General features: G+C 28.6%; 1 protein-coding gene across 3 annotated transcripts in view; it reads left to right on the forward strand.

The window, feature by feature from the left end:
- The window catches only part of LOC136088615 (E3 ubiquitin-protein ligase PDZRN3-like), a 34,008-nt gene that overhangs the window by 6,570 nt on the left and 4,938 nt on the right, over nt 1-22,500 (forward strand). Inside the window, exon 2 of one of the 3 annotated variants that reach the window (XM_065812759.1) lies at nt 12,314-12,391. The exons of 1 other annotated variant lie outside the window; for it this stretch is intronic. The gene's annotated coding sequence lies outside the window, so the exon portion shown is untranslated. Of the gene's footprint in view, nt 1-12,313; nt 12,392-18,480; nt 18,636-22,500 lie in introns of those variants that run through there. One more of the 3 variants, XM_065812760.1, reaches the window with a different exon arrangement.

The following is a 22,500-nucleotide window of genomic DNA, read 5'->3' on the forward strand; positions in this document are numbered from 1 at the left end:
TATCTATTATAAAGAGTTACAGTTATGTAACAAAAGCATATATTATTAAAAAACTAAAGTTTTTAAACTAAATTTTGGAAAAACAAAACTTTATCATGTTTTTATTACATTACGTTACATGAAAATTGCAACAGTTCTTTCGTTATTTTCTTGAAATATATATTTTTTATAATGCATAAAATCTTTCCAACAAAAAATTTCCAACAACATGTTAGCTCCATTTTCATGCTAAATTAGTTCCGATTATACAAATAAATTTATGGTTAAAATAACATTTTTCAATGATACTTTTTTATCATGCAACAATGAGAAAAACTGTGGTTTTCGGAAGCATAAAAATGACTTAAATTAATTAATTTTAGTACTAAGGGTATATTTTAAATAAACTTTCATGTGTCTACATCAATAGTCATTTGCTAAAAGTTGACAAAAAATTTGATACTTTTTCATTTTCCGCCATGAAATTGCCCACATATATATATATATATATATATATATATATATATATATATATATATATATATATATATATATATATATATATATATATATATATATCAGGCCTTGTTAAGAAGCGCTACGCAGCTCGCATTTTGCTTGCGAAAAGGCGATTTGCCTACGCGTTCAGCAGTTTTGCGCTACGCAAAAACTTATATCTTTTAGAATATTTAAATTATCTTTTGATTGTTGTTAACGTGACGTAACGTAACATTTATTCAGAAAAAATAAAGTCGTTAGTAAAAGCATTTTAACCGCAATTGTAAAGTAATAGATTTTTTGTTAAAGAAACAGTTTGTTTCATAATTTTTTTTGTTGTTGTTAAAAATTAGTTGAAAAAAATAAAGTGTTTTAAGTTTTATCTTTAAGGAATTAAATATATAAATTCCTTTTAAATATAAAAATTATTTTTAGTCATTATTAGTTTAAAAAATGCACGATTTATTTTGATGTAAATATTTTATTAATAAGATATTTTGTTTATTGTTAATTTAATAACGTAAAGTTTTAATGACGTTCATTTAATTTTTGAAAATAAATTATGATCACGAATATGTTTTCGGTAACTGATAAATAACAAAAAAAAACTTTATTGTTTAAAAACATTATTAAAAAGAGTTCACAAATTAAATAAGAAAAAATGTATTAACAGTTAATAAAATAACCAAAAACCAAATATAAAATCATAAGAAAATAAACAAATATTTTACGTTTCATGAAAAAAAAAATTTTTTTTAAATAAAATTTAGTTCATATTTGAAAAAAATAATAAAAATGATTTTTTTAATAAGAACTTAGATTTTATTTGTAACTTTTGTTATAGTGAGAGAAAAACAAACTGTTTGTATGATTTTTAACGCGTTAATAAAATAATTTTAATTACAATGCGGTACTTGAAAAGACGCTAGTGACGCAATATAACTTCTAACGATGCAAAATATATTTGCTGAGTTAAGTTACTTAGAAATGCGTTACGCGTTTTCGCTACGCAGCGAAATCTCGTAACAAGGCCTGATATATATATATATATATATATTTATATATATGTATATATTTATATATTTATATATCAGTTTCTCCACATTCACCCTTAGGTGCTTCTTATCATGGTTTGATCTTTCTAAAACTATCATTCTTCTTCATCATCATAATCCCCCTATCATTGTACCTCTTACAACTACCTTAAAGCTGACTAGGACTCTTTCCGTGATTTTCTTTGTGATGGCCCTTGGGTAGAAATCTTTTGTCTTCCTGCTGACATATGTGCTTCTAACATAACTTCTTGGATTCATGCTGGAATGGAGTCTTTTATTCCCTCTCGATTATTTTATTCCCTCTCTTTTCTTGTATGGTTTAAACTTTGTCACCTCACCTAAAGACAAAGCTGAATTGTTTGCTTTGAACTTTTCATCAATATCATCTCTTAATTCCATCAGTTGCGTTCTACTTAATATAGTCCTCAAACAGGTTGATCGATTGCTTGACATTCGTATTAATTTAGCTTCTGTATCAAAAGTGATTTCCTGCTCAGACTCTTCTACAGCTCGTGGTCCAGACAACATACCTCTTGTAGTCTTGCAGAAGTGTTCTCTAGAGCTGTCATCTATACTTTCAAAACTATTTAACAAATGCTTATCAGAGTCTTGTTTTGCAGCCTGCTGGATAGGAGCATCTGCTATCCCTATTTTCTAAAATTCTGGAAAGCCATCTGATTTGTCTAACTATTGTCCCATAAGGGTAATTCCATATGAAATCATCCAGACCATGACACCCTTACGTCCATATTAAAAAAATAATAGCTGTGAAAATTTTAGTTAAAAATACACATGGGCTCCAGAGATATCATCAGTTTAAATAATGCTGACTCAGCATTTTAGTGATTATCTGAAGCTACTACAAAACAACTTTGACATATAGTATCTTCATAATGGCTTAGGGAAATTTCTTAAAATTTGGTACCCCAATAGATTTTTACTTGCGGAATCCAAAAAGAGCACCCTCAAGACTCGATTGTCTCAGGAAATGTCTTGTTTATCCAATTTTGTTCAAAATTATTGACTTGTAAATTCATGATTTTTGGAGGTAAAATGAAGGCTGTGGCCCAAAATCCTAAATAAAAAGTTCAATTGTATATCATTATTTTATCTTAGGTCTACTAAAAAAAGTTAGATTCATCAATTGTTACTCAAATACTTGGTCAAAATTTGTGTTTAAAAATTGCGTTTTTTTAGAAAAATTTAAATTTTGTAACAAAAGCAATTGAAATGTTTTATAAAACATTTATTTGAATAAAACATCAAGTAGTGTTATTTATTGACAAGTTTAGGATGTTTATAGTCATAAGGTCATAAGCCAAGGGAGGGCCAGGGGACCTCTGACCAATTCTGCCTCATCTCTGGTTGTTTTTTTAAATGCATTAAAAAATATAATAATAAATAATTATTAAAATTCAATTTAAAAACATAATTTTTTTTTTTTAGTTTAAGTTTGAGAAACAATTTTTTTCATTATTTACCTCTTATTTCAAAGTAAGCACTCAAAACTATGATCTTTTCATAATTTTAAAAATTATAAATTTTAAAACCAAAAATATTGAAATGTTTTTTAAAATATTTTAACAATCAATATTTTTATGGTTATATTTAGTAGATTAATAGTAATAAAGTCATTGACATAATCAAGTGGACAGTGGGATTTATTTAAACCCTTCTCAGCCTTTCTTCCAAGGGTTTGAAAAAAAGAAAGACAAATTCTAAATGCAAAATAAGTAAATAAAATTACAACAAAATTATTTTAAATGTATTTAATTTTTTTTTTGTAACCAACTGTTTATATTCTCTAAATCTAAATCAGATACGTTGCACGTACGACCTGATATTGTTGTGGGTGTAGAAGTTAGACATATAACTTCAGAATTGAGCACCCAACACTCGTCATTTCTCATTGGCCAAAAGAAGTTTACCTGGTCCATGTGGATGCATAAATCTGACTTTTATATCAAGCTCACTTACATCTTAATCCTTACCCACCAAAATCCATCATAAAAACATGCAATATAATCCATTTTTTTAATGTTTAATGAAATCTCTTTATTATGTTTGCTTTTTGGAATGATATCAAATATTTCAATACATGTATCAATACTTGTTTTTTTATAACTTATAGTGTTTGAAGCAATTGGAATAAAATTATGATATGTCCTTGTGCCAGGAACTGTCCACCTAAATATCTTTTTTCTAATTGTGCTCGTGTTAGGTTGATTTCATCTTTAGAAAATAATTTAAAACAAATTCCATTTATTTTGGCTTTACAAAAGCGGTACATTAAATTAACATCTAAAATCTGCCCAGTAGTTATTTGTTTTAGACTTTCTTGACATACTACTCTTTTAAAAGTCCCACCAATACCATCACAGGGGGATTTACCATGACCGGTGGCAAAAATTACCCATTCTGCGTTTAAATCAAAGTCTTTACTGTGATGTCAAAGATTGATGAAGTTTTAAAAATTTTTAAATTGTGCTGCACAACCATAGGAAACCATAGGTTTCACACTTGATACATCAGGTAGATTTTCTTTGATATATCTAGTTATATCTTCCTGAGTCTTGTAAATAGCTCCTGTGTCACGATTAACATCTTCTGAAAGGTAACAAAAAGATTTGTGTTTGAGAACTTTTTTCTCTATAAAATAAAGTACAATCGTAAAAAGTGAACATTGACTTATACTCCAGTGATAACTTTGAACCTCATCCTGAACAACATATTTATAATTTTCAGCAAAATCTCCTAAAATTAAGCATTCCTTTTGGTTAAGATTTTCTTTACAGTTTTTTAAGTATCTACTTTGTGTTTTTGCAATATATGAATGAGTGGTAAGGTTGTCAATGCTGTCACATAATAAATCATTAAATTCATCTAGTGGCAATGATTGTAATAGTAGTGTTGTACGATCAGTACTCTGTCATTGCTTGAATGCTACATCTTCTTCGAGCTCATGGTCCGTAAACTCCTGCACTAAAAAACTTGTTAATGCTTCAATACCAGGGCATTGGTTACATTAATGCAACATACATTCTGCATTTTCAAGCGTACAAACAATCAATGCCATGAAATCTTTATAACTTTTATTCCACCTAATAGCATCAATGAGAAATTTTGTATTTTGGTGATGTATGCATACACATACATTATGAGTACCTGACGCATTTGCTGTAATACACCATTTAGGCTTAAGAGTACAAAACTTTGACAAACTGACTTTGATGTTAAGGTAGTCTTTTTTAAATGCAACATGTAATTCATTAAGATTGAGTAGTAATAATCCTTTTTGAACATGTTGGTTTTTCCTAACACTTACAAAATCTTTTTTTCCTGGCATCATTCTCGAAAATTCATCACTTTGATAAAAGTTAATCACTACATTAACTGTTTCTGGTGAAAGTGGGTTTCCAATTTTTTTTTCTGACAATGATAGAATTCCATGCTCATTTTTAACTTTTCTTGCAGTTTGAACAAGATACTCAGAAACTTCAAAGTAGCTTGATATCTTTGTACGTGCCCATGATTTTTGTGCGAGTGTTAACATTTGCACCTTATGGCGATAGGAGTCAGTCCCTGAAATTTTATACATACATTGAAATTTTATACATACTGACATTTTTATTTCATTCATTAAAATGTCTAGATGGTCATTGTTAATGCTGTTGTTTGAAATAGGGCTTTATACTTCTGTTGTTAAAGAGGTTTCTTTAACCTTATATGCTAATGAGACCATTTTTGCAACTCTGTCAATAGTGTTCTCAAACTTTTGTTTTGCTGCAGGCAATTTGCTGTGTTTTGAAAGACTTTAGTTTGACTGGTGAAATTCAAAGCAATTCTATAGTGGCATCTAACTTAATTTTTTTCTTACTTTTTGATTCCCAATCCTCCTGTGAATTTAAATCTCCATCTGTTTCTACTGCTTTTTTGTAACATTTACTGCAGAATTTCAAACCTTGGGTTACATAAACATTATTTTGTTGCAAAAATTTCACCAAGTCTAGGGAAATCTTTATATTACCTAAGTTTTTAAAATAACTAAAAATATAAAACTTTTATAAATAATAAAATATTTTTCTTTTATTTTAATTTCCATATTAATTCTGTTGTAACTAATGTTAGATTACCCTTTTCTAGCAATTTTTTTACTTTCCATGTGTGTTCCAAAAGGATTGCAACACTTTGTAATTTTTCTCTCAAAATATTTTCCATAGAATTGCTCATGATAACAACATATAACTCTTATTGAACAATATTTTTCCTTTAAATTTGCTCGCCATATTATTACTTCTTGTTTTTCACAAGAAAGATCTTTGAATTGAAAAAAACTTTGTTTTCTAGAAAATCCAGTTTTGTGGCAATAAATGTTAAGAATTTTTCCAATGTCACATTTCTCCATATTAAATATGTTTATTATATTACCTGCTAAAATTACCTGCTAAATTACCTGCTAAAATTACCCGCTAATATTACCTGCTAAAAAAATACAAAAACAATAAAATTCACAATCATTCTTTAAAAAAGTACAAACAAGGAAAGTACAACCTTTAAAAAGAACAAAACAAAACAAAACATTTGCTTGTTTTTGATATAATAAGAGGTAAGCATTAGGGTATATCATACTTGAGCCAAAAATTAAATTTTCAGAATTTTGGCTAGCACGCTTGGATTCCTATGTATATGGTTACGGGGAATTCAAACATAATAATATTTTTGCAAAATATTGATGTCTAGCTACTGGGAAACTGGTTTTAAAATTAGTTTTTTTTTAAAAAAAAATTTTTTTAACTAAAGCTTAATTTTTAAATGTTTTTAGTCAATTAATAATAAAAATTAAAATAATATCAGGTAAAAAATAAACCATGTGTAATAAAACACAAAATTATCATTTAGCTTCCAGGATTCTTGAGCCAGAATGCACGGCTAGGGCTTTCGCCCCCTCCCTTCTATCAATATTTGATAGTTTTATTATGATTTTAAGATCAAGATATATTACAATTAGTATATATATATATTTATTCACTCACTGGTAGGGGGTAGAGTAGGTAGAGTAGGAGCAAGGGGTTTAGTGGCAAAAGCCCCCTCCCCTAACACTTACTCAAAATACTCATTCAAATTATAAATCTGGCTGCCTTAATTTTTGTTTTAGCCCAAAATTCTTATAAGATCAACATTAAAACCAAGTATTTATTTAACATTTAATGTTATGCACAGCAAAGTATAAATAAAAATCAAAAATACTAAATTAGTAATTAAATAAATTACTTAAAGTCTTTTTTTGATTTAAACAAAGGCCTAATGCCTTTCATGATTTCGCAATTGAGTTCTTATAAAACCATCTCTTTTATCTTAACCACAGACTGACTGAGCTGCTTCTGTGACTAATTTCACTGCTCTCTCGCAACTTTGGGTATGTAATGAGTATAGATGTAGCTGCAGGGGAGAAACTATCAATGCATTGAGTTGGACTAACAACATATTTGCAGTGAAAATTGGTTCAGTGATGACCTCTTTTTCCCAATCAATAAGTTCTTTGATGTCACAAGCATCAAGGTTTATTAATTGTGGAACTTCCTGCCCTAACTGCCAATATTATGTCGACGGCAAGTAACTTTTGTTCTGAGTTATCAGAACAGAGAAGTGAGACAAGTATATTCTCAGGATGAACCCACCAAGATTCACTTCTTTAATAAAGTTTAGATGCTTCTTTAATCCTATCATCTTGCTTCTGCCAAAGTTGAAACAGCTTTAAAAGATAACAAGAACCATATTTAATGTGATGCTTAACTTTAATCTCAAAGAACATTGGAAAATAAACCCAAGTCACCCAAGTTGCAAGCAGTCTTAAGATCTCTGCATCATCAGGTTCAAGATCATGTTTACTCATATAGAGAAGCAGGCATCTCATGTCACAAGTAAGCCATCGACTGTGAGACAATCTACCACATTTAAGAGCTGTTACTTCAGGATCGAGCTTTCCTTTCAATATTGCATTTAAATACTTCCATGCAACTAAACTGTCAGTGCTCATTTGCTTTAAGAAATCTTCACTTATAGTAACAAGAGGCTCCAGAAGCGGAATTGGCGTAGATTAAGTAATTCTTTTAGGATTTTCAACTTTGGAAAACAGTTTACCTACTGCTTCACTCCATCCTTTATCTGAAGAAGTTGGTCCATCAAGTTTTTCCATAATATGATGGAATGAAAGCTCATTAATGTGAAGCCAGCAAAAAGACCTAAAAAGTTTTCGATTGAGAAGTTCTTCCACAAAATGAAGCATTCCACCTTTCCATCCAGACATTTCATTTGTAGTATCACTGCCAATTAGTTGGAGATTAAGATCTTTACCTCTTTCCATTAACCAGTGGAATAATCCATTGCTTGGCTGGTTTAGATATTTCTGACTTAGATTTTGGTGTATAATGAGTAAGGTAGCGACCTCTAGGCTCTTCTGTCACAGTTATATGATTATCTTTGATAATTTGTTTTCTGAAGGAGCCTGTGGTTTTATCATGGATAAGAACTAAAGCTATATCTTTTCTACCATCAACAAAAATTCCAGTAATTATATTTCTTTCACAATCGAAATTTTCTTCTACTCTGGAATACTTCATAGCACATTCTTTGGCACGAAAATCTTTCATACTATCACATATGAGATTTTTTTTTATCTTCAACAAGTTTCCCTGCCTTCATAATATCTTTCAGTAGACCATTAATAATAGCAGCAGTCGATGATACACCAAATCTGATAGAGGCAACAGCAGCATTACTAATATCAAGGTAGTTTTGTTTGACATAACTCTCTTGATTTTCAATTGTCGAGTCCTCTTCGCTATCACTGACTTTATTGCTATCACTGACTATCACATCATTGGAATTATTATTATTTTCTATTGTAACACCCGTACTTTCATCATCAAATCTAACATCGGTTGGATAAATAGAGACTAATGATTCTAACTTATACTTTGAAGCTTCTTCACGTTGTCGCATGAGTGTTGCTTGATCAGTTGACTTGCGTATACGTTTTAACCTAAGTTTGGCAGTCTCTTTAAGATCCAGACCAAATTCTTGCATACATGAAACACTGCCTTTTTTTCTCGCTGGGTTTTTATCCAAATAAGTTCTTTTTTAGGAATTCTTAAATTTTAGTCACATTTGCAAAAGCAATGAACACCGTCATCATAAGATTCATTGCAAGGGGCATCATTATCACTGCAGTAAACGATTCTGCATTTGCAAAAAGTAATATCTAAAAGTTTAAAGTGAATTTTTGTAATTATTTATTATTATATCTTTTGATGCAAAAAAAAAATAAAATCCACGAAAATTAGGGGAGGGGGGGGAGGGGGGGGGGCAGAATTGGTCAGAGGACCCCTGGCCCTCCCTTGGCTTATGACTATAAACGTCCTAAACTAGTCAATAAATAACACTATTTGATGTTTGATTCAAATAAATGTTTTTAAAACATTTCAATTGCTTTTGTTACAAAATTTAAATTTTTCTAAAAAGACGCAATTTTTAAATGCAAATTTTGACCAAGTATTAGAGAGACAATTGATGAATCTAACTTTTTTTAGTAGACCTAAGATAAAATAATGATATACAATTAAACTTTTTATTTAGGATTTTGGGCCACAGCCTTCATTTTACCTCCAAAAATCATGAATTTACAAGTCAATAATTTTGAACAAAATTGGATAAACGAGACATTTCCTGAGAAAATCGAGTCTTGAGGGTGCTCTTTTTGGATTCCGCAAGTAAAAATCTATTGGGGTACCAAATTTTAAGAAATTTCCCTAAGCCATTATGAAGATACTATATGTCAAAGTTGCTTTGTAGTAGCTTCAGATAATCACTAAAATGCTGAGTCAGCATTATTTAAACTGATGATATCTCTGGAGCCCATGTGTATTTTTAACTAAAAATTTCACAGTTATTATTTTTTTAATATGGACTGCAAGTGAGGTAAAAATGAACAAGTTCTGAGACGTAAGGGTGTCGAAAATATTTCTTTTTGTATGATTTTATATGGAATTACCCATAAGTCTTCTTCCTATCATAAGCAAGGTTTTTAAATCTTTAATTAATAAACATTTAATCTCTCATCTTGCTTCTAATAACTTACTTTCTGATCATCAATATGGATTTCGATCTTCTTGTTCTACAGCTGATTCGCTAACAGTAATAACTTCTAGGTTTTATCGTGCATTAGATATTTTCCAATTCCAAGTTGTCCTTGATGGACACCACTCTTCTTCATATCCTGTAACTTCAGGGGTTCCTCTAGGTTCAAACTTGGCTCTATAGTCATTTTCATATACATTAATGATCTTCCAGATATTCTCACAACAAAGGTGGCATTGTTCACTGATGATACTACCATTTATTCTTGTCATGATAAAAAGCCAATACTCTCTGATTACTTGGAGGGGGCATTTGAGCTTGAAAAGGATCTCACTTCTGCTACAGCATGGTGGCTGGTGAACTTTAGTTCAAGTAAAACTTTTTTCAGCCAATCATTATTGCAATAATATAGATCTTCCTATATTTATGAACAGTAGTGTACTTGGTGAGTCATCTACCCTTCATCTTTTATGATTAACTCCTACTTCCAATCTTTCTCGGAAACCATATATCAAATCTGTTGCAAAATTAGTATCTGCTAAGGTTGCATCTATTTATCGTGCTCTACTCTTTCATACTCCCGATTCTATTCTCTATCTCTATAAATCTCAAATCTGTTCTTGTATGGAATACTGTTGCCATATCTGGGGCGGATCTTCTAATGATGCCCTTTCTCTTGTAGACAAAATGCAAAAACGCATTGTAAACATAGTTGGACCTGCTCTTCCAGTCAACCTCTAAACATTATCACATTGTCGTAATAATGCTTCTTTTTCTCTTTTCTACAAATACTATAATGGGCACTGCTCTAAAGAGCTAGCGTTTCTTTTGCCGTCTACTAAAATTCATTCATGTGTTAGTCATCATTCAATTAACTCTCATCCTTTTTCTGTGACTGTTACTAAGTGCTCCAAAAACTCTTATTCGTCTAGTTTTTTTCCTCGAACATCAGCTCTTTGGAATTCGCTTCCTTCATCTTGCTTTCCTGATTCATATAATTTGCAATCTTTTAAGTCGTCTGTCAATCGTTTTCTTGCTCAACAATCTTTATCATTTCTCTTCCAGTAACTTCCAACTCTAATAGTGGTTGCTTGCAGTCTTGTTAAAAGCGAAGTTGTTAAATAAAAAATAATAATATTATATATATATATATATATATATATATATATATATATATATATATATATATATATATATATATATATATATATATATATATATATATATATATATATATATCAGAGCTGTGTTAGGTTCCCCTACAGCCCCCAATTAGCGGAGGGAGTGTGCAGTAAATTTAGGGGGTCTGTTTTGCAAATTTAGTGGCCCTTTTGCAAATGCAAGGAGTTTATATTTTCTAATAATACCAAATGTAAAAATTTTGAAGGTTTTAGTGTTACTATGACAGGTTTTTTTTTTTTGGTTGGGGTCAGGCCTTGGACCAATTAGCTGGACCAAGTAACTAATAAATATCTGTATGTATGTGTATATATATATATATATATATATATATATATATATAAATATATATATATTGGGGTGGTTCTAAAAACAACTTTTTTCGAAAATGTCTGCTGACACCCCCTAAATGTGTTCTATATAATAAAATAATACTACTAATACTATTTTTAAATTTTTGAATGAAAAATATTTTTACGGGTGCCACAAGACTCTTAAGCATCAAACTGGTCCCTAATTTTATCAAAAAAAGTTTTTTTTTAAATTATATAAGGTTGGGTCTCAAAAGAAACAAATTTATATAAAAGTTTTAAAAATAATTATCATTTTATAAAAAAAAATTAAAAAAAAAAAATCATAAAAAAGTTTAGGAAAAATGCATATTTTTAGTTTTTTAGTTTAAAAATGTCATTTTCTAGGCAGTGAATTCTAAAATAATAGATTTTTTAAAAAATGATGAATAGTTTTGAAGTTTTTTTTATAATTTTGCTTCTTTTGAGACCCACCATAGTATACTTTTGAGTAACTAATCATTTGATAGTATTAGGGGATTGTTTGATGTCTAAGTGTCTTGGCATCCCTAAAAATATTTTTTGTTAAAAAACTTTTTAATTCTAGCATTATTTTATTATATAGAACACATTTAGGGGGTGTCAGCAGACATTTTCAAAAAAAGTTGTTTTTAGCCTCACCCTAATATATATCTATATATATATATATATATATATATATATATATATATATATATATATATATATATATATATATATATATATATATATATATATATATATATATATATATATATATATATATATATATATATATATATATATATATATATATATATATATATATATATATATATATATATATATATATATATATATATATATATCTATATATATCTATATATATCTATATATATCTATATATATCTATATATATATATATATATATATATATATATATATATATATATATATATATATATATATATATATATATATGTATATGTATATATATATATATGTATATATATATATATATATATATATATATATATATATATATATATATATATATATATATATATATATATATATATATTGGGTTTGATTCTAAATTAAATGATGTGTTGAACCATGTATGTATCAATTGTAATAAAAGATATTTATTCCTACAAGCACAAAGAAAAGAAATATTATTCGTTATTCCTACAAGCATAAAGAAACTCCAGAAATATGGTTATTCAAGTTAAACCGGTAAAAAAATACTTCGTTGCTTAAAATATATCAAATAACTTAAAAGATTAATGTTTATAAGGGTTTTGTTAATTATGCAATTTATAATGGTCAAAATTCAAAACAAGAGCAAGTTCAACTACTGGGCCAATGAATAATATTCCTAATTTAGAAGAAACTTTTCCAAACTTTATCCCTCACTGTTTTGCTTTTGTTGTTATATTTAAATTTGAATTGAAAAAATATTATTAAAAGCAATAAATTTTTTGATAAAACAGTATCAAAATTGTGAAATTTAATTTAATATAAGGCAAGGAATATTTTTATCTATGCGGAAAAAAAGGAAAAAGTTAAAACCTAGTTAATCATGCATAAGGAGGTAATGGGGGAAAAAGTTAAAACCTAGTTAATCATGCATTGGGAGGTAATGCAGAAAAAATGGTTGTTCTTATTCTTAGACATAAAATGGAAAAGGAAAATATTCTTAGTGGACAGAAAATAATGCTTTCAGCTGGTGGAAACTAACTTACAGTTCAAGTTGGTGTATTAGATGATAAAAATCATTGCAAAAATATAGCATCTGTATCTCTTGAAACTATTATGTAGCTACAAGTTGCAATTGATCTAAGCGATAATGGAACCAAACTATTTTGCTTCAAGCTGAAAGACATGGGAAAGCAGTTTTGGGAACAATATATTTAGAAGACTGAAGGGACTGCAAAAAAATCTTCCGAACAATTATGATGTTCTACAAATTTTGTTTGAGGAATCAAATGGTTGTTTGGTTGAGAGGTTGTTGTGATAGATTTTATTAAGTTGATAATTAGTAACAGAGGACATGATCTTTTTAAGACTTTAGTACGTGTGTCAATGTATTCTGGACGTGGGTTAATGAAGATATGTGTTAATGTTTTTCATATTAATGAAAAAGAGACACCCACTTTCAAAAATCAATATCTGGATTCCGGTGAATTTTTTTTGGCAATTGTAGTAAATATACCAGAAAATTACAACAGTGTTAGAAAGATTATTGAGCTAATAAATCTTGACAGACTTTCTTTGTTTGCAGGTTATTTAAATAAAACTTTTTTTTTAATGTATAGATTTGGTAGTAAATTTTAACAAAACAAAAAATTGACACAAATAACATAACTATAAGAAATTTGCTTTCTTTTCAATAAATTCTTAATTAACTGTTTCAGTTACTTGGTTAGTTGGTCTAAAACATTACTTTTAGCATTTGAAGCTTGCTAATGTTGTTTTGGGAATAAGCTCTCATAGTGGAAAATATGCGTGCATGTATTAAGAAGGTGAAATGGAAGTAAATGCTGGAAGGCCAAAACATTTAGAAGCTCTTTAGAAGCTCTGGTAGAGGCGATTCCACGAATAAAATGAAAGATAGGGGGGGGGGGTGAATCCTCAAAAATTAACGACTGGCTTTTTTTTTTTAAAAAAAAAGTCCTCAAAACGAAAATTTAACCGACGGAATTGTGTCAAATAACCTACTTGCCGATTAAAGTCGTGTAAAAACCGACTATAACTTGAAAATCACCTTCTTCAGGTTGGGGGGAGGGGGTGTAACACCCCCACACACCCGTAAAATCGCCTCTGAGCCTTGGTAATAATATATAGTTCATAATTTATCTAAAATGAGAAAGGGATTTATTTAGATGTTAGCATCTTTAATAATTGCAGATCAGCAGTACTTTGATTTTGAGAAAAATGGTGCAAACATGAAAGAAATGAAATACCATAATAATGTTAATCACAAAGGTTATACGTTAAATAATTACAAGCAGCATTATTTTATCAACCAATTAACATTATTTAAGCCTTCCCTATCCAAGCCCTGTTCGTCCATGTTCAAAGTAAATTATTTAAACAACTTGACCACGTTTTTATATAGTTTCAAGAATTTGCGGCAAAATAAAGCTTTAAGAAACTACAGAGAATAAAACAGCAATACTCAAAGAAAGGAAACGAATACTATACGAAATAAATTTTCTAAATAAATCGAAAAAAAAAAAAAAAAATTATTTAATAAAATAATTTGTTAAAAAAATAATATACCTAAATATTTTACTGTTTTTGTTTTCTTTTTTTTTAGGGCGTTTGTTGTTTTCCATTACCAAAATTGATACAAGTCGAGAAAGAAAGCAGTTAAGAATATAACGAAATCAAAAGCATTTTTGATATACAATTTATTCGCGAGTTTTGTCAGTCAGTATATTAAGTAAAATACTTTATTATTTGAGCTAGAAATAGAGACAATTTTAAAATTTGTTTTTCAAATGTTTTTGCTAAACTTTACAATGCACAGGAAAGCAAGAAAACTAATTGCTATTTATTTGTAAAAATTTTATTTTTTATTTTTAACAAGTTTTTCATGTAAAACAATAAATAATATATTTTGTTGTTTTCACTACCCCCATTGAAATAGTCTGCACTTTTGTTGGATTCTTCAAATTGTGCACTTAAACCCAATATTTTATTTCCTGATGAACTTACACAATTTTTTTTTTAAATAATACAATTTTTCAGAGCAATCATGTTCATTATCTCTAGTATTTCGTCTTAACTTTGAAAATTGGGCAGTGTAAAGGAAACAACTTCAGACAGAAACAAATATTGTGAATACATTTATAAAAGAAACCATGGTATTCTTTTATTTAATTTCTTCCGTTATTACAAAATTTGTTAATCAAATAATATACTTTACAAATAAATAGTAATTTATTTTCTGTTTTTTCTACAATATAAGTTGGGCAGACTGGGGTAATTCCATTCCCAAGGTAATTCCACCCCCTAAAAAGATACGGAACAATACAAATAAACTAAAACACTTGAACCACCTTTAATTCATATATTTGATTGCTAAATTCCTGTTTCTCACAAAGTATATGCTTCCTGTATCCATACTGCTTTAGAAATTTGTTTACAAGACATTATTTTGGAAATCCAAAATCATCTTCAATGTACCTATATGTACTTTAAAATATTTTTATTGTCAAATCAAGTCATTTTATTTCAACATTTATTTTTTGGATGTCTTTAATGTGTATTTTTATTTCGTTTTACAAGTGCATTTAAGCTCACCTAAACATTAAGCTTGTATAAACATTTCCTAAATGAAATGGTACCTCTGGAAGATTTTCTCCCCCTGATGGTGAAATTTTTAACTACATAATTTGAACCTTTGCTTGCAATAACCTTAAGCAACATGTTAATTTTGTTGTAATTACATCTATATTTAGTATTATTTATTTAATTATTCATAATTTCAACCAAATAAAACAACTTTAATCATGAGGCAAAACTCATACCTCTTCTTGAAAAACCAAGGAAGCGGCAAAATAAGGAGATAAGAGGAAAGGCCATTAGAAGACAATATGGCGAAAGCCTCACTTCAAATGAATGCATCGCCATGCTCACTGAAGAAAATGAGGCTAAAACCAAGCCGAAAACTGTCTCCATTTCAGAAAAAGACAAAAAAAAAGCAACTGAGTAATGCCGCAGATGAATCAATTTTATGCATCGTGTGTGGGGTAAATGTGGATGACCCTAACGTTTGCGATCGGAGCGTTGTGTGACCTCTGTGATGAGTGGTACTGCTTAAAATCCTCGCAACTACGAGCAGAAAATGCCAGAAACTCTGACTTTTATTGTAGGCGATGCATTCCTCGCTAACATATAAGGAAAAAATAGTTTCTCGTGAATCAATTTTGTATATATATGAATGTTATTATTTTCAGGACATTTTGGTTCAAAATTTATTTTTAATTATTATTTATCATGTTTACATAATTTCATGTACTAAAATTAAATAAAAATGCATTTAAAAACTTTTTTTGGAAAAGGGATGGATTGCCCTAATTTTGTACATATGCAAAATTTTCAAAAAGTGTTTTTGTTTTGTTTTTTGTTAAATTTTAGTTTTATATTAACAGTTTGCTTAAATGTGTAAATAAAAAAAATTCTTGTCTATTTTCTTATTTTTAAGTTTACATAGTGGTTTTTAAGCATTTTTTAGAAGTAGACGGTGGAATTACCCCAGTTTACCCTATTCAAAAAAAATGTCAAATATAGCAAAACATTTTTAAAAGCTACTAATTAAAATTTGATATTTCGTTACAATTTTTTTTTAGTATTGATTTCTTTTTTCTAAGTAGATAAGTTTAGCTTTTTGCCGCGAATTATTGAAAAGTTAAAAAATGTGAACTGCCGTGATCAGCGTGTCTAAATAAATTTCTTTGTACGTGGACGAACAAGGCGTGCGACAAGTCAACATTATTTTATGCTTTAATATTTTTAGGCTTATCTTGATGTTGATCCAGATGTTGAAATTCAACATCAAATCCTTTCACCAGAACTTCATCTTTTAATGGGTGGTGTAAATGTATTAGGAAATTTACTTTTTAGAGGTTTGGTAAAACGTTGGACCTTGGTGTTCCAGAAATTCTATTTTGAGACACGGATACCAAGTTAAGATATTCTCATTATTTGAAGATAGATGAATAATAATCTGCGCATTTTTTTTTTAATTATTTAAAGAGATTATTAACTGTGTTTTTGTCTAGTTAGAATGGAGCTAACTCCAAGCATATATTGGAGAAACTAGACTTGTTAGAGCAGGATGTCCTACCACAGATCATTCCAATAGTACAGTACTTAAAAGATTTTCGGGCTATTGTACATTTATGCTTTGGGTAAGAGTTACAGGAAAATGTTATTGAGGTTTTTAAAACATTCAAAAGTTCTTTTTGTCACATACAAGGTCTTGCTGAAACCTTTGACACAAAGTTGCCTTTAACTTGAAAAATCCACATTATAATGAATCATGTAATTCCAATTTGTATCCACCAATCTTGTGGTCTAGGTAAATTCGCTTAGCAAACAAGCTAAGCAATTCATGCCAAATTTAAAAAGACGTATATGCGTTATAAAAGAGATATTTCTCATCCTAATCATGGTGAAAAATTAAAAAAAGCTGTGTGCAGCTTTGGATCGAAAAAACCATTGAGATGAGAATCATGAGATTTAACCATTGAGATGAGAATCATGGCCTAAAATTTATTTTAAGCAAGAAAAGTTACAAATATTACTAAAAATTTAGATTTATGTTTGTGTTGCGGTTGTACCCAAAAATGTTTTAGACTTCCTCCAATATTTAAAGAACTTAATTAAGGTTATGTTATTTACATATATAATCAAATTTCGAAAAAAAAGTCGAAAAATTTATTTTCTAGAACGCACCCACCCCACCCATTTAGGAGTCTGGGTGCATATAAAAAATGATTTTTTAGACAACCCTTGATATATGTGAATTTTTTGCAAATAATTGGTAGGCATTTTAATAAAGAACAAAAAAAATTCAGTTAATTTTTGGCCGAAAATCTCCCAGCGCGAATAGTTCGCGCGACTAACAAAACTAAGTGTTGTGTAGAGTGGATTATTTTTACGCTTGGTTCAGTCTACACTAAAATATGCAGTAAAGTAATCAAGGTTCATGGTTTAATTGGTCAAAAAGTGAATGTTTTAATGTGTTAATATGTTAAAATATAACTTACATTTTTTGTTCATTGAAGAATATATGTCTACAAAAAGATGCTCGATAAACCACTATGTTACCTTTTCAATACACAACGTTTTACATTTGAAATTGATAGTTGCATTAGTATCTTTCTTTTTAGAGATTTTGAAAGTTAATGAATATATCTTGAGATATCGTTTTTTCTCTTGTAAAAATTGACATTTTTGATTTTCAAAAAGTCTTTAAACCTAAAATAATGAATAATCTTTAAAATCTCTAACTAAATATGGACCAAACACACTAAGGATCATTTTGTGGAATTTTTTTATAAATGAAGTAAAAGAGAAATATGAGTCTATCTCTGATGTTTCTATTAATGACTTTTTTGACTAATTGGCAGCCATTTTTTTTAAAAAAAGTTTTGTTTTTAAATATTTGATTTAAAAAAAAACATCTGTTTTTTTAATAAAGACTTTATAAAGTATGTTACGATGTAAATGCTATAAAATTTTTATTCATTTGTCACTTGATATTGACTTGATATTAAACTTTTAAAAGGTTTTATAATTGATAAAATATATTTTGTAAAAATAATATATATTAGTAGGTATAAATAGTATGCATAAAATAGTATGAAGAAATGTTTACAAATATCTTAACTTGCAACGTGTAACTGGCTACACATCAGTGTTTTTCATGTTTAACCGAGAAATGCAATCAGATTTTTTTTTTGAAGTAAGTTTATGTTTATTCTTCTTTATCGTGTTATTAGGATAATTAAACACACTAAAAACTACTTTTCATTTATTTGGCTAGATGAGCAGGCTTTGTGGGGACAAAAACTGCTTGAAAATTTTTGAAGTTTGGAGTTTTATTATTTTATTATTATTCCATAATTGTTTACATTAAATATTTTTACTTTTATATTTTTGTTTTGTGTTTTATTCTAAGTTTTGTTCATGCATTTCAAAGTTTTGTTTTCATTAAATTTAAAATCGTGTGTCAAGGCTGTCCAACTCGCAGCCCACAACGCGGCCCCCTCTATAATTTGTTATTTAATTTTTTTGCAATTTATTTAATTTTTTATATTGCTATTTCGATCTCAACGAACGCTTTTTTTAATTTTTATTTTTGTTATTTCATATTTTTTCCTTTTATTTTGTAATTTCAGTTTTTGTTTAAAAAAAAGATTGCTTTGAAGAAAAACTTTTTAAATTCTTTTTTTCAATTTTTTCAATTTATTTTTAATTTTTTGATTTTAATTTGTATATTTGGCCCATGTTAGGATTTGAGTTTGACATGCCTGTTGTATGGAAAAGATCCGGATTTTATTCTGCATTTTTGTTTTTTTTGTTTTTGTTTACTTGTAACTCAAAATTTTCTAAACAATGATGTTTAGTAATTGTCTGTATATCACAAAATCAAGCTCATCCTTCCTAAATATGAAAAACTAGACTTTAAAATTAAACACTTCTTGTTTTTGATACATGTAATGCATTAAGGTATGATTCAGTTTTCCCTTCTGATGAAATCTCTGCTTCAAATAAAATAGAACACCATCCGAATTCTTTCAACCAATCTCCATTTGTTTTAAGCACCGCCATTTCGATATGATGTGGCCCTATCATAATGACAAAAACTTTTTTTCCGTAGTATTTTTTCCAATTCCACTTTATCTGTTTAGCCGAGGAATACAATGGCTGGTCAAAAGTAATGACAGGCGTTTGACATTTATTTAAAAAATCAACAGCTGTCTAAATCACATCCTTGCCATATTTGATTATGGCAGCATTTAGAAAATTCGCAGAATAACGTGAGCAATGCCGAATGATCAATTACTTTGACGGCATTAAACAAGTTTTTTAAACAACTATCATTCAAAATTTTTTACATTTATATTTAAAATTTATTTTTGAACGCAATACTTTATATCTATTTTACCCCCTGGATTTGTAGCTATTTAGTCTTTTAACTTGTTATCAGTTTAATTTTTTCCATATAGTGTTTTTATATTTTTTGCTTCGTTTTTATTGAGCTTTCGATTAGTGTATAAATTATTGGAGAAAACCTGGAAGACCTGAATCTGAAATTATTAGAACAAATGAAAGTTTGTTGAAAGTAAAAAGCTATTTTCATAGTCACAACTTTTAAAAAATGGCATAAGAACTACTTATACTTTAAAAGTTTATGATAAAGTTTATTTATTAAGGTAGATAAAATTTATTAATAAAGGTCTTTCAATAATGTGTTACATTTAGAGCAATAAAATTCAGAGTTATGATCGGTTACATACTTGCTTTTATAGTTTGTAATAATATGATACAGTATCATAGGCGCCCGCAGGGTTTTTTGATGTTTCAGATAGGACACTTTAACACATTGTGCAAACTTCAAGCTTAAGTATGTTTATACCTATGCCAAATGAGGAGGCCTTGCAAAAATTTGGGATGGAGGAGGCCTGGAAACAAAAAAAGCCCTAAAACGCTTGCCCCCTGCCCAAACGTGAGGGCACTGATGTAGTAAAATTTTCAACTTTACTATCTTAAACAAAATTTAAATTTATCGACAGATTTTAAATTTCGTAGAAAAATATTCTAAATTTCAAAAGTTATGACCATGCAAAATTTACACCCCCCTCATATGGGGGGAGGGGGTTGGAAATTTGCATGGTCATAACTTTTGTAGTTTATAATATTCTTCTACGAAATTTAAAATCGGTCGATAAATTTAAATCTAGTTTAAGATAGTAAAGTTGAAAATTTTACTACAATATTGCCCTCACGTTTGGACAGGGGGAGGAGCATATGCTTTTTGCTTTTTTTTGTTCCCAGGCCTCCTCCATCCTAAATTTTTGCAAGACCTCCTCATTTGGCATAGGTATGAACATACTTAAGTTTGGAGTTTGCACATGTGTGAAAGTGCCCCATCTGAAACATCAAAAAATCCTGTGGGCGCCCATGTACAGTATGCTACTGTATATTGTTTCTTTTGTATTTTTTATATTTAACTTTTATTATTTATATTGTATTTAAATAAAAGTTTCTGAAATCTTTACCAGTTCTAATTTTTTCTGGGAGGCCAAAAAAAAAAAATTTAATGATATATGAGATTCAGCAAGTAATCAAGGGGAGTACTACTGCATCGACTAAGAGTTTGGTTTAGGGTGAAAACTGTTCTTTTCTAAGAAAACCAAAAGGATAATAAATCATTATTAAAAGTTAGGATAAAATGTCAGTAATAAAAGTTGGCAATTGTGTATCTATATACACTATATAATCTCTCTCTCTCTCTCTCTCTCTTTTATTTGCATGATAAATAGTTATAGAAGAAAAAGCCATAGTTATTCTAATTAAGTTAAAATTAAAAGTTTTTTATTTTGTTTATGTTTTGATATTTTGTAGCAAGTAATTTTAGATTTTTGTAGCGAATTGAAAAAAACTCAACCATATCGAAAAAACATTCCAAATCACTATTTACATTAAAAGCTTGACATTTTTTATTAAGTTGTGCAGGTTCGCAGGGTCGACGCGCAGTTTTCAATTTAAAATCAAAAAACAATATATTCTTGTGACTATGTAAGATAGTGCAGTCAATTGGTGTCGACTTAGTGCTATTTAGGGTAAAAGCATGAAACTTGGTGGACATGTTGATAAGGTTAAAACATTAAATTAGGAAAATAAAAACATAAATAAATGACAAATAATGTTTTTTTAAATTTTGTAGTTATAAAAATAACTATTTTTCTTTTGTTTATTTACTTATAAACAAATTTGAAAAGGTAGAGCCTAATGTTAGATTTAATGTAAATTGGCGACTTTTATTTTAATTTTGATAAATCTTTAATGTTATCATTACATTGATCATTACCAGTAATTCGAAAAACTGAAAACTGTGGCTTGATTGCATTGATATTGTTGTTAAAATCTTTGATAGAATATCTTTTCTGCAAACCTTTCAGGAATAACTAATTGAACATTATTTTGAAGTAAAACTTAAACAACTTCTTTGAATGAATTTGAAAATCTTTGTAAATTTGTAAAGAAATAAACATTGGTAATTTCAATCTCTCGTCAAAACTTCCTTCTTATTGATCTATAGATACTTTCTACAATTTATCACTTTTTTGATCATTGGTTGATTCAATCAACCAAAAAAATTATCAACTGATTTATAAAGTTTTAAAAATGGCTTCCTTTTTATTATATTTTCAACGCTGTTTTTTACATTTAAACAATCAAAAAACATATCCATTACATCAAATTTCTGTATACTTCTGGTAATAGTTAAATAAGGTGATTCTGGTGGCATAATGAACAAAGTTCTGTGGATCCAGCTGTTTCTGGTAAAAAAAAAATATTGCGTCCATTTTGTCTTCTTAAAGCTGAACAACCACATATTGCACAATTTTCACCCGACATATCAAGAAAAAGCAATTTCAATGAAAACACAAAACAACTTGGTAAAATAACAGGCAAACCTTGACAACAACAATCTTTCTGTGCAGGTTCAGAAGTCCGAAAACGAGAAAAAAACAGTTTAAAAGAGTTAAAACAATGCGCCTTTGTTCACTTCCAAACTATCTTTCTTATAACTAAGCTTC

The sequence above is a fragment of the Hydra vulgaris genome, chromosome 12, assembly GCF_038396675.1.
Source record: "Hydra vulgaris chromosome 12, alternate assembly HydraT2T_AEP".
NCBI lineage: Eukaryota > Metazoa > Cnidaria > Hydrozoa > Anthoathecata > Hydridae > Hydra > Hydra vulgaris.